Here is an 11048-nt window from a genome sequence, read left to right as displayed (position 1 = left end):
TCGCCATTTGATTACAGCTCTTTGAAACCAAGGGCCGTTGGCAGGTAGAAAAGGTAAACAATGGGCCACTTCATTGAGACCAGGTAGACAATGGGCCACATGACATTCCGAGCCTAAATACGTAGGCCAAAACCCATTTTCTCTGCAAAATGCTCTCATTGTCAACAGAGCTGTTGGATATCAGACAAAAAGCAGCAATACACAATTGCATTTCTATTGTTTTGTAACTAATTACAGAATACAGTTCACTGATACATTTCTTCACAAGAATTAGTAAAGCCTGAGTCACCTTAGGAGCTTAGACATAAGGGAATGTACATGAAAACAGCATGCAATAAGTGTGCTGGACAATGGCTCTCTGTAGCTCAATTGGTAGAGCATGGCGCTTGTAACGCCAGGGTAGTGGGTTCGATCCCGGGACCACCCATACGTAAATGCTATGTACACATGACTGAAATGTGCTTTGGATAAAAGCGTCTCCAAATGGCATATTATTATATTATTATAAATAACAATATGTTCAGAATTGTATGTATAGATCAGACATTTATTTGATCATTTACAATAGGACAGCATAGCCCAAAATATTGATCAACCTAAACACTCATGAGAAATAAAAGGTGAGACATAATTTGACATAAAAAATAATTAAGAGCCATAAGCCCAATATAGGCAACCCAGCCGCCTCTACAGTGTACAGGACCCCATTGATTCGCAAGCAATTTGTAACACTAATCTCCCATCCAAATGCTTGAAAAAACCAACAAAGTAACAAAAATGTGATTTCATGTAAACGTTAAGACTTAGGCTTTAGGTAATGCAACCAACTACAACGATTGATGGGGAGGGGAGCGGGAGAGGAGAGGAGAGGGATCCATGTACCCGTGTTCAATCAAGCAGACTTCAGTAACCCACCCGGCTCAGTCACCCCCAAGATTGAAGCGGGACACAAATCCATTACTGGCCTCCTCCTTTCAGGCCTCTCACACACTGGGCAGACAGGGGGTCCTGGGATGGACCCGCTCACACAGCTTCCCCACATACTGTAACATGCTGGATCAAGGGTGACCTTGTTGAAGAGGAGGTCCAGGAGCCTGCCTGTAATGTTTTTGAAAAGGGAAATGTTCGTTAAATGGGTAGTGAATTTAATTTTCCCTTTTATTTGCTGTTCTGAGTTATGATGCTATCAATTCGTTGATGTAGTGATCTATTCATTCTACATTGTGTTTTCTGGTGTTCGTATTTGGAATTTTGTGTCCCTGAAATGCTCAATTGGTGCAGATTCTAAATGAACAGTGGTATCAAGTAATTAAATAAAAATACTTTTAAAGTACTACTTTAGTCGTTTTTTGGGGGTATCTGTACTTACACTATTTATATTTTTGACAATTCTTACTTACTACATTCCTAATCGGGAAAGCCGATTTGGTATCACAGCATTCCTGCTGCGGTGGTTTTGCCTGGGAAGCTGTGCAGACAAATTAGATGTAGAATTTTCTAAAATGTCTATCATTACAGCTTGATGATAGTGAAAAGACAAAAGGAGATGGAAAGTGAAAATAATAATGATACTTACATTATGGTCAGCGCTAGCAAGATCCACTGTTCCACTGTCAATGATGGTATTGCATCCGGCTTTAGGATTAGCTTCCCTGGCAAGACCCATCGAATATTCTCCCCAATTGATAAAGCAACTTCGCTCGCGAAAATGTGCACTGCACACCCGTGACATGATCGTAATTTTCGGTGCAGCCTGTCCACCCAAAATGAAAATGAGACACTGCTGTCGGATTGTCTTCATTCTTCGGAAAATAGTGTAACGTTAAATTTACACTATGGCATCCAGTCACAGCTTTTTGCCGGCATGCTGGTAAGAGCTTGCTAGCTAACAGTCACACCACAGATGAAAGGCTACCAGTTTATAAAAATATATATATATTTGGTCGTGCGTTCTGCTTGAGCTAGCTACTAGTAGCTTGCCTATGGTTTGTAAACAAAGCCAAAGCAAGGTGTAGGGAACAGATGCACTGATGGTTTAAGGCGGTACATATTTAAATTAGTTAAGATGATAAGATGCTACCATTGGTGTATTACATTTCCGGCTTTATGTGACGTTAGATAAAGCAGGAAGTAAATCCTTGGTAATGCCTGTTCTGAATCCAAGCTTTTGACACGGGGGAAGGGGACCAGTAACTTTATGATGAAACTTTATCAATGTGCCAGCTACAGTCATTTTTCATACTTGGGTACCCTACTGAACTGGTTTCATCCAAATATCATCCAATGTGATGAAAAACATTATTTTCACTGTTTGGGACCATTAAAGGGGTTGTTGAATGTAACTAAATAACCCAAATATCCACTAACAAACTCTTTAGATTGACAACAATAGCCTGGGGGAAGTGGAAAAACCATACCAAATGTAACAGAACCCTCATCCCCTCTCTTCTCCTCCTATACTCACATTGTCCCAGCTGAACTCCAGCATGGGCCGCACCAGGTGAACTCTTCGCCGACCTTCTTGCCCTGCAGGTCGGAGAAGACCTCCTTTAGGCCGTCCCCGATGCGGTACATGGTCATGTCCCGGCGGAAGATCACGCTAAAGGGGAACATGTCGAAAAATATGCCCCTCTTCATGGGTAGCTTCTCGCACCCCGGGGCCGTCTTCTGCTGGGGCATGCCGGTGCTTGAAGGCAGCGTTGTCAAAGTTCATCTTGTAGATCTGCGGAAAGAGACTTCAAAGGTAATCATGGAAACGCAGCTGTGAGGATCTTAAGGTTGTGAGGATCTTGACAATGGGGCCTGACACTAAAGTTGCTTGACAATGGGGCAAACAATTGCACTTGGAAAGTGATGCACTCCTAGGTCTAGGTCGGAGGAGTTACTTGCAGGTGCGTTGGGGTGTACATAACATTGTTCTAAGAAGTAGCTTCAAATAGGTAGATGCCCACAGTACAGTACATACCACATATGTCATCTTCTCAGTCTCCTCTTTGGACAGGATCTCAACTTCAATGTCCGTGTTGTAGAACTGCCTTCCCACTTGAGACAGCTGGCCTACAGTATGGGAAGAGAGAACAAGTATTTTTACAGGTTGGGGATGTGTGACATGGACCCTATGTACAGTATTACCAAATATAGTGCTTCCAGAAAAATAGTGTTTGTTATGTTTGTCCTCTGTGGTGCTCCCTACCTACCTTTGACAAACTGGGTGAAGCCCTCTACGGGTGCTGCGGTAGTGCAGGGTGAGGCTGGTCTCACACTCCTCCTCCACACAGAAGCTGGGAGGCTGCACCTTGGGGAAGGAGAAGCGGAAGTACTTCGTGCAGGTTGTCCAGCTCATTGATGAAGTCACTGCACATTACGACCCAACACCTGGATGAATGGATAAGGGATAAATAATGACATTACACACACACCAGTGTATTGATCATTGATTAGGGCCAATTATGCCTATTGTTAACTCAGACACTTGAGGAGGGCCACTAGGCACTAGGTTACCTTGAGAATCCTCTCTATAGCCGTAGTTCCCAATCCTCTTCACCATGTAAACCCCAAAGGCATACATGAGCTCATCATGGGTCCTTCCCCAGGACCTCGCCTGCTGCCTTGGCCAGCCGCAGGATCAGGTTGTCACTGCAGGGGAAGAAGGAGGGATACCTAGATATGACATTTACATTTGAGTAATTTTAGCAGATGCTCTAATCCAGAGCGACTTACAGTTAGTGCATTCATTGACCTGTTGTCTATGTGTGTGTTGTTATGTATTCCAAATCAAATCAAATAACATTTTATTTGCCACCTGCGCTGAATACAACAGGTGTAGACATTACCGTGAAATGCTTACTTACAGCCCTTAACCAACAATGCATTTATTTTTAAATAAAAAGTAAAATAAAACAACAACAAAAAAGTGTTGAGAAAAAAAGAGCAGAAGTGAAATAAAATAACAGTAGGGAGGCTATATACAGGGGGTACCGGTGCAGAGTCAATGTGCGGGGCACCGTTTAGTTGATTAATATGTACATGGGTAGAGTTGATGGTCTATGTAAATGTGTTGTGCTTTTGCCAAGTCTGTCAGGAAAGAGATTAAAGTGAAACCTCAAGTGACTTCCCTTCCTGGTAAAATTAGAATAGAAAGTAAATATGACGCATATGATGGGTACAGAGATGTAGTTAGACCCGACAGTTAGATGGGATATGACCGTACTTGTACATCTGATGGCGGACAAACTTGAGATCGGTATTCTGCCCCGGGCCTCTATCAGTCTCCATACATCCTCTCCGTAGGACTCGTTGATATAATCATTCACCGCTTCCAAGTACAGGCCGTACATCTTAAGGGGGTTGGGAACCTCCAGATTTCTGCCAAGTTAACTGCTTTACTGAGGAAGGGGAAGGAAAGAAGAAGTGTAAAACACCTGCAGTCTGAGTCATTTTACATATAGGATGAACTAGATGTTAAAAACGATGCTATGAGCATACCAGGCGCTATGAAGTGGCTCATTATTCATTGTCACAAATATTTTCCTAAATCAATAAATCATCCCTTTTGGGAATTAGGTTTTTCAGACAGAGCAAGATTCTCCCCCTTTGAAATCTTGCTCTACTCACAGCTCTACTCTCATGTGCAGTACTTACATTTCACAAGTAGTATTTAACCGATGAGTAAAAAAGGAGAAAATCAATCTCACCCCTACAGTTGAAGTCGGAAGTTTACATACACCTTGCCAAATACATTTCAACTCAGTTTTAATCCTAGTAAAAATGCCCTGTCTTAGGTCAGTTAGGATCACCACTTTATTTTTAAGAATGTGAAATGTCAGAATAATAGTAGAGAGAATTATTTATTTCAGCTTTTATTTATTTCATCACATTCCCAGTGGGTCAGAAGTTTACATACACTCAATTAGTATTTGTTAGCATTGCCTTTAAATAGTTTAACTTGGGTCAAACATTTTGGGTAGCCTTCCACAAGCTTCCCCACAATAAGTTGGGTGAATTTTGGCCCATTCCTCCTGACAGAGCTGGTGTAACTGAGTCAGGTTTGTAGGCCTCCTTGCTCGCACATGCTTTTTCAGTTCTGCCCACACATTTTCTATAGGCTTGAGGTCAGGGCTTTGTGATGGCCACTCCAATACCTTGACTTTGTTGTCCTTAAGTCATTTGGCCACAACTTTGGAAGTTGCTTGGGGTCATTGTCCATTTGGAAGACCCATTTGCGACTAAGCTTTTAACTTCCTGACTGATGTCTTGAGATGTTGCTTTAATATATCCACATAATTTTCCTTTCTCATGATGACATCTATTTTGTGAAGTGCACAAGTCCCTCCTTGCAGCAAAGCACCACCACAGCATGATGCTGCCACCCTCCAATTGACTCAAAGTACGTCAATTAGCCTATCAGAAGCTTCTAAAGCCATGACATCATTTTTCTGGAATTTTCCAAGCTGTTTAAAGGCACCGTCAACTTAGTGTATATAAACTTCTGACCCACTGGAATTGTGATACAGTGAATTATAAGTGAAATAATCTGTCTGTTAACAATTGTTGGAAAAATTACTTGTGTCATGCACAAAGTAGATGTCCTAACCGACTTGCCAAAACTATAGTTTGTTAACAAGAAATTTGTGGAGTGGTTGAAAAACAAGTTTTAATGACTCCAACCTAAGTGTATGTAAACTTCCGACTTCAACTGTATATCACAAACATCATTTTCACATGCACACAAATCATACGCACATATACAGGCACAATAACTTACTTTACACACTTACCATGAGGTTTGGAGTGCCAGGTAACTCCTCAAACACCCCCTACCTCTGCACACTGTTACACAATACTCTTTTGTCAGTGTGGATCAGAAAGAACTTTTACAATAGCACACAAGATTATCCTTTAAAGACTAATCTTTAAATAAGACACTACACTGCACAGTATTGCCTCTAGTCTATGGCACCTCAGACCTAGAATTGTCCAGAATCTAGGTTTCACAGCATTTAGCCTGCTAACACAAATGTTTCCCCATAGTATAGCAAAAGGTTTTCCAAATGAAAAAGCAGAAGAAGAGGGTGAAAATATGGGTCCATTACCTGCAGTCCCTCAGTGGTGGTATGTAATTCGCTGGTCCAACTGCGGGAGCGAATGCCAAAATGCTGCTCCCTGCTCTGACTGGCCAAACAGCTGCTCATGACACTGACCCTCTTCAGACACTTCTCTGTCAGATCAATGCGTGGTAGGGCCCTAAAATAAGAGCGCCAAGGCATGTTTCTGGCAGGTACCAAAGAAAAGGGAATAGTGGTGACTTTATAACTCGCTGAAGACATAACAGGTAATGTGTGTGTGTACTGTGCTGTAAATCTGGGTTTGGATCTTGGTTATGAATGCCAAAAGGAAATGTGTGTGAGCTTATTGAGGGGAATCTCTCAAGAGGGCATGTCCCCCCTGTGATATAAGTCTAAATGTTTTTATAAATCAATATACTGTCTAGTTGTACATATAGGGCTGTGGACTAGGTCCATTGTCACAAATATATATGTTTTTTTAATCAGTAGGCTCTATTACATACCACTGAGGGACTGTTTATCCCATATGTAACTCTTTGTTGTTGTTGTTTTTATCACACTGCTTTGCTTTTATCTTGGCCATGTCGCAGTTGTAAATGAGAACTTGTCCTCAACTGGCTTACCTGGTTAAATAAAGGTGAAATAAAATAAAAATAAATAAAATAGGCCAAAGTCATGGATTCAATTGATTTTTGGGGGGTTTGATTTGTTCATCAAAATCAACTTGCAGGCAGGACAAATGGAAGATATTTAAATATATAAATATATATCTACCAGGTTTTAGAAGTTCAAGTGTAACCTGTAGTCGTTTTTTAATCCAAAATAATGAAATGACAGAATCCCCTGGAAAATGTATTTTGGTTAATGAGATCTCTCATGTTGCAAAGTAGATTGAGAAAGCCCTGTGAGTGTGAACTATTGTCGATGATGATAGTATGCTTGCCTTTAATACGTTTCTATAGCCCTCAGGTAATCAGTGGAATGGTATCAAATGCATCAATCACATGGTTTCCAGGTGTTTGATGCCATTCCATTTGCGCCGTTCCGGACATTATTATGAGCCGTTCTCCCCTCAGCAGCCTCCTGTGATAGGCATAAAATACGTGGGTCTGTAACACAACAACACACAGACAGAATAGGCTGGACCGACAACTGAGTGAATTTTCATGCGCTCATCTACTTTTCTCTAAATATTCGCTAGGGGGCACTGTTACAACGCTCTCCCTTCAAATGAGAACATCAATGAACATCACCAGAGAGAGAAACTACACTACCGCAACTGATGGGCATTCCGAGTATTGTCGGTGAGCCGGCTCATTTGGCTCCGTTCACGTAAAAGTCGGGCTCATTTGGTTCCCAAATGGCTCTTTGTTCAAAATGCTTAAAAATCGACCTATAACCATGAAACAAATAGCAAATATCCAATATAAAGAACAAAAGGTAGGCTACCATTATGTCAGATCGTGAAATGCGCGTTCAAATACATTTTTACCTGGCCAAATTATTATATGGCTTGCAAAAAAAATGAAGCATGGACAAGATTGACACGCTCTCCCCACTATTTGTTTCTGCAGTGTGGAGTCACACTCTTTAGAGAATAACTTACAGTATCTGCAGAAAAACGTTGTTTTGCGCTCAAAAAGCAGTGCAGTATGCAAATCAGGGAGCCAAATGATTTTCCATAGTAGCTGCACCTAAGTACTTCACATCCTTCATCCTCCTGTCTATGATAATCTTAGGCCAACTTGTTTGATCACAGAGTTCTGTCTGCTCTGCCAACCATTCTCATCATAACCTACAGCTCTTCTAGGCCTACCTTGTTATTACAAAGAGGAAACTCAAAGACAAACGCATTTTAATTAGGGATCTTAAGTATTATTCACGCACTGTAACCAAATGTAGGCTAACAAATTGTTTACTGAATCAATGAGGGAAATTAGCCCTTATAATGCCAGCCAGGTCCTCCGGTACATGGTGATACTTCTTCAACAAGATTACTTCACTTATTCCAACCACAAATGGCCCCTCCTCTCCACTCTCTACAACAATATGACAGGTGTGTGTTGAACCAGAGGTAGTTACTTTATTTTGTGTGATAATAAGCATCCTCTACCACATTTCCTGCCAGAGCTTGATTTCCCCCTTTCTTTCTCTCTCTCTCTCTCTCTCTCTCCTGCTGCCTCTCCCTTTCTTCCAGGTGTTACTGTCTTATTTAATGGCCTCTGTGCAACTGTGCAGGAGCGACCCAGGAGGTCTGTTGCTGTCTCTAAGCTGGGAAATGGAGGAATATAACAATGTGCTGTTGGCGCCAAGAAGGATCTCTCCACACAGATGCCTAAGGCAATTATTTTAAAGGGGAAATGACTCATGTGATTTTGCTTTGATTTCAGCTATATTACATCAGGTAGTACTTGTGTATAGGGACTATAGTTTCTGAAAAGCAGCCCAGTCCATTGAAATTATATCTGAAATGGTAGTGTGCAACACCACACGCTGATCCTGTCATCTGCACTCAATGCTTGTTATCGTAGAAGGAGTTATCAGCCTCAGCCAACTTAACTGGAGGATGATTTGATCGCGAGGGTGCCAGGTGGAGACCATGCATAGTGAATACCTGATTCAGCACACCCAACTTGGCTGCATAAATGGTCTGCTCCATTGAAATAGTGACCATATATCAACATTTGATGCCACTATTGTAATTTGCATGCAGATAAAAACACATAGGCTAAAGGTGGGGGTCTTATTAAAACATTTCCACTGTGTTAAACTTGAACTTATCAGATGCCACATCACGACAGTAACAGTACAGCCTTACACTCCGTTTCCATACTGCCACTGCCACTGGCCCCTGATGAAATTGTAAATCCTGTAGTATAACTGGGCTGTGACTGCACAATAGCTGTATGGATGATTCACAGTATGGGGCAAATGGAAATCTCAGCTACAGTGCTGTATGTGCTGTAACTATTGTGCCCTGTAGTTGAAAACTTAATAAGAGTCTATCCGGCCCCATCTCTCAATCCCCTCCGTCATCACTTTCTCAGCACAACAATGTGCCATATTTCTCTCCCTCAATCCCATGATACCAGCCTCTTATTGGTTTGACTGTATACACAGCGGCAGCGGTAGCAGCTACTCTAGCTGAATGTTAACAACAATGGGGATGGGGGGCGACTTGTGTGGCTTTATCTTCCTTGGGCCTCCCACTATCTCTCCCTCTCACTCTATCACTCTCTCCCCTTCTCTCCACCCTCCTTCTTTAAGTTCTGAGTTTTCTCTCTCTCTCTCTTCTTTCTTACATCTGTCTGTCCCTCTTTCTCTCTTCTCTCGCCTTGTCCCTACTTTCTACACTATTTTTTCACTCACTCATCTGTCCCAGCCTCCATACATTCATTCACCCCCCTCTCTCTCTCTCTCTCTCTTCTCTCTCTCTCTCTCTCTCTCTCTCTCTCTCTCTCTCTCTCTCTCTCTCTCTCTCTCTCTCTCTCTCTCTCTCTCTCTCTCTCTCTCTCTCTCTCTCTCTCTCTCTCTCTCTCTCTCTCTCTCTCTCCTCTCTCTCTCTCTCTCTCTCTCTCTCTCTCTCTCTCTCTCTCTCTCTCTCTCTCTCTCTCTATTTCTTCTCCCCCATCCCTGCAGTGATGCTGTACTCTAGCTAGCTGTATTATTGATGGTTGCATTAATACCTAATACCCCTTATCTTCCCTCCCTCTCTGCATTAGCTTATTGAATCTTCCTGCACAGTTTAGAAAGCATGGTGTGGGGCGGTCCGTTATTCTTTGCATTGATTTCTATGTGAGTCGGTGTGGTGAGAAGCTATAGTCCCTGACAAATCACAGCTCCCATTTCCGCGCTCTCTACTAGGACTTTTCAACAGCTGCCAATGGAACCACAGTCCTCTTGGAGGTGCAGAAATGGTGTCAAAAGCCTAACAAAGGCAGAGGTAAAACGAAGGGAAAAACAGACTGCTGAGAAAAAGAAAGAAAGATCCTGGAGTCTGCATATAAATATTCCATTAACTTTACCCTGTCTCTATAACAGTGTGTTTATGCGTTCAGTGCCCTGAATTTGAAATGAAATTATTGCAAGGGGGGAGAAAAAAAGTAGCTGTTTCCTTCTTCCAATTTTTCCCTCTTCCTTTTTTTGCCCTTCTCCTTATCAAGGGTGACACTAATCCAATTTCGGCTTGGCTTGTGACAGCTCTAGCATGGTTTTGTATACTGATTCCCCCTCCCCTGTTCATTCTGTTCATTCACACACAGACACACACACACACACACACACACCACACACACACACACACACACACACACACACACACACACACACACACACACACACACACACACACAGCATTGTTAGCATTACGAGTTCCCCATCACCCTATCTGAATGACTGAATGAATGAATGACATTTTATTTTCGTGTCAAATCGCCAGTTGGCAAACCATCCCTTATGGGATTAATTGACACATAAACATTACAATAATTCTCAGTGATAATTCTTCCGGTGTTCTCTGCAGTGCACCGCATACATGTACAGATAAATAAATACAGAAAAATGAAACGGAAATCATTTGAACCCAGTCTGGCACAAAGAGAAGATTCAAGTAATCAATATTATTTCATAAAAAGACTTGAAGATAGGTGACTTTCAAAGTGCATTTTCAAAAGACAATATCATTTCTTGCACAAGTAGTAATCTTTTTGCCAGTCTTACTTCAGCAAATGCTGAACTGGGCAGTTCTTGTGCTATTACAGCTAGTACTTTTAATGATTCATCCATAATACAAAGACTGGAAAAACAGTCCAAACAGTGCAAAGCGGATAATGCCCCTTCCTCACTCTCACCACTTTCCACAGCAGTGAACCATAATCTCTCCCATTCGTATTCCTTTACATCCGATGGGAATCACTTTCCCCCATGTTCCAATCCCTTCCCTGTCGGGTAACGCCTGTGGGTTAGCGTCAGAGAGTGGAAGCA

The 11048-nt window shown here is 42.0% G+C and overlaps 1 long non-coding RNA gene across 1 annotated transcript; it reads right to left on the bottom strand.

The window, feature by feature from the left end:
- Positions 1-2681: 2681 nt before the first annotated feature.
- On the bottom strand, positions 2682-3221 carry LOC123485034. Its single transcript, XR_006658827.1, has 3 exons — positions 3198-3221; positions 2966-3057; positions 2682-2722 (listed from the first exon to the last, which is right to left on the bottom strand). It is a non-coding gene; the product is annotated as an uncharacterized LOC123485034 (long non-coding RNA).
- Between the last annotated feature and the right edge of the window lie 7827 nt (positions 3222-11048).

This window comes from Coregonus clupeaformis, unplaced genomic scaffold (assembly GCF_020615455.1).
Source record: "Coregonus clupeaformis isolate EN_2021a unplaced genomic scaffold, ASM2061545v1 scaf0543, whole genome shotgun sequence".
Lineage (NCBI taxonomy): Eukaryota > Metazoa > Chordata > Actinopteri > Salmoniformes > Salmonidae > Coregonus > Coregonus clupeaformis.
This window is presented reverse-complemented; position numbering and strand designations above follow the sequence as displayed.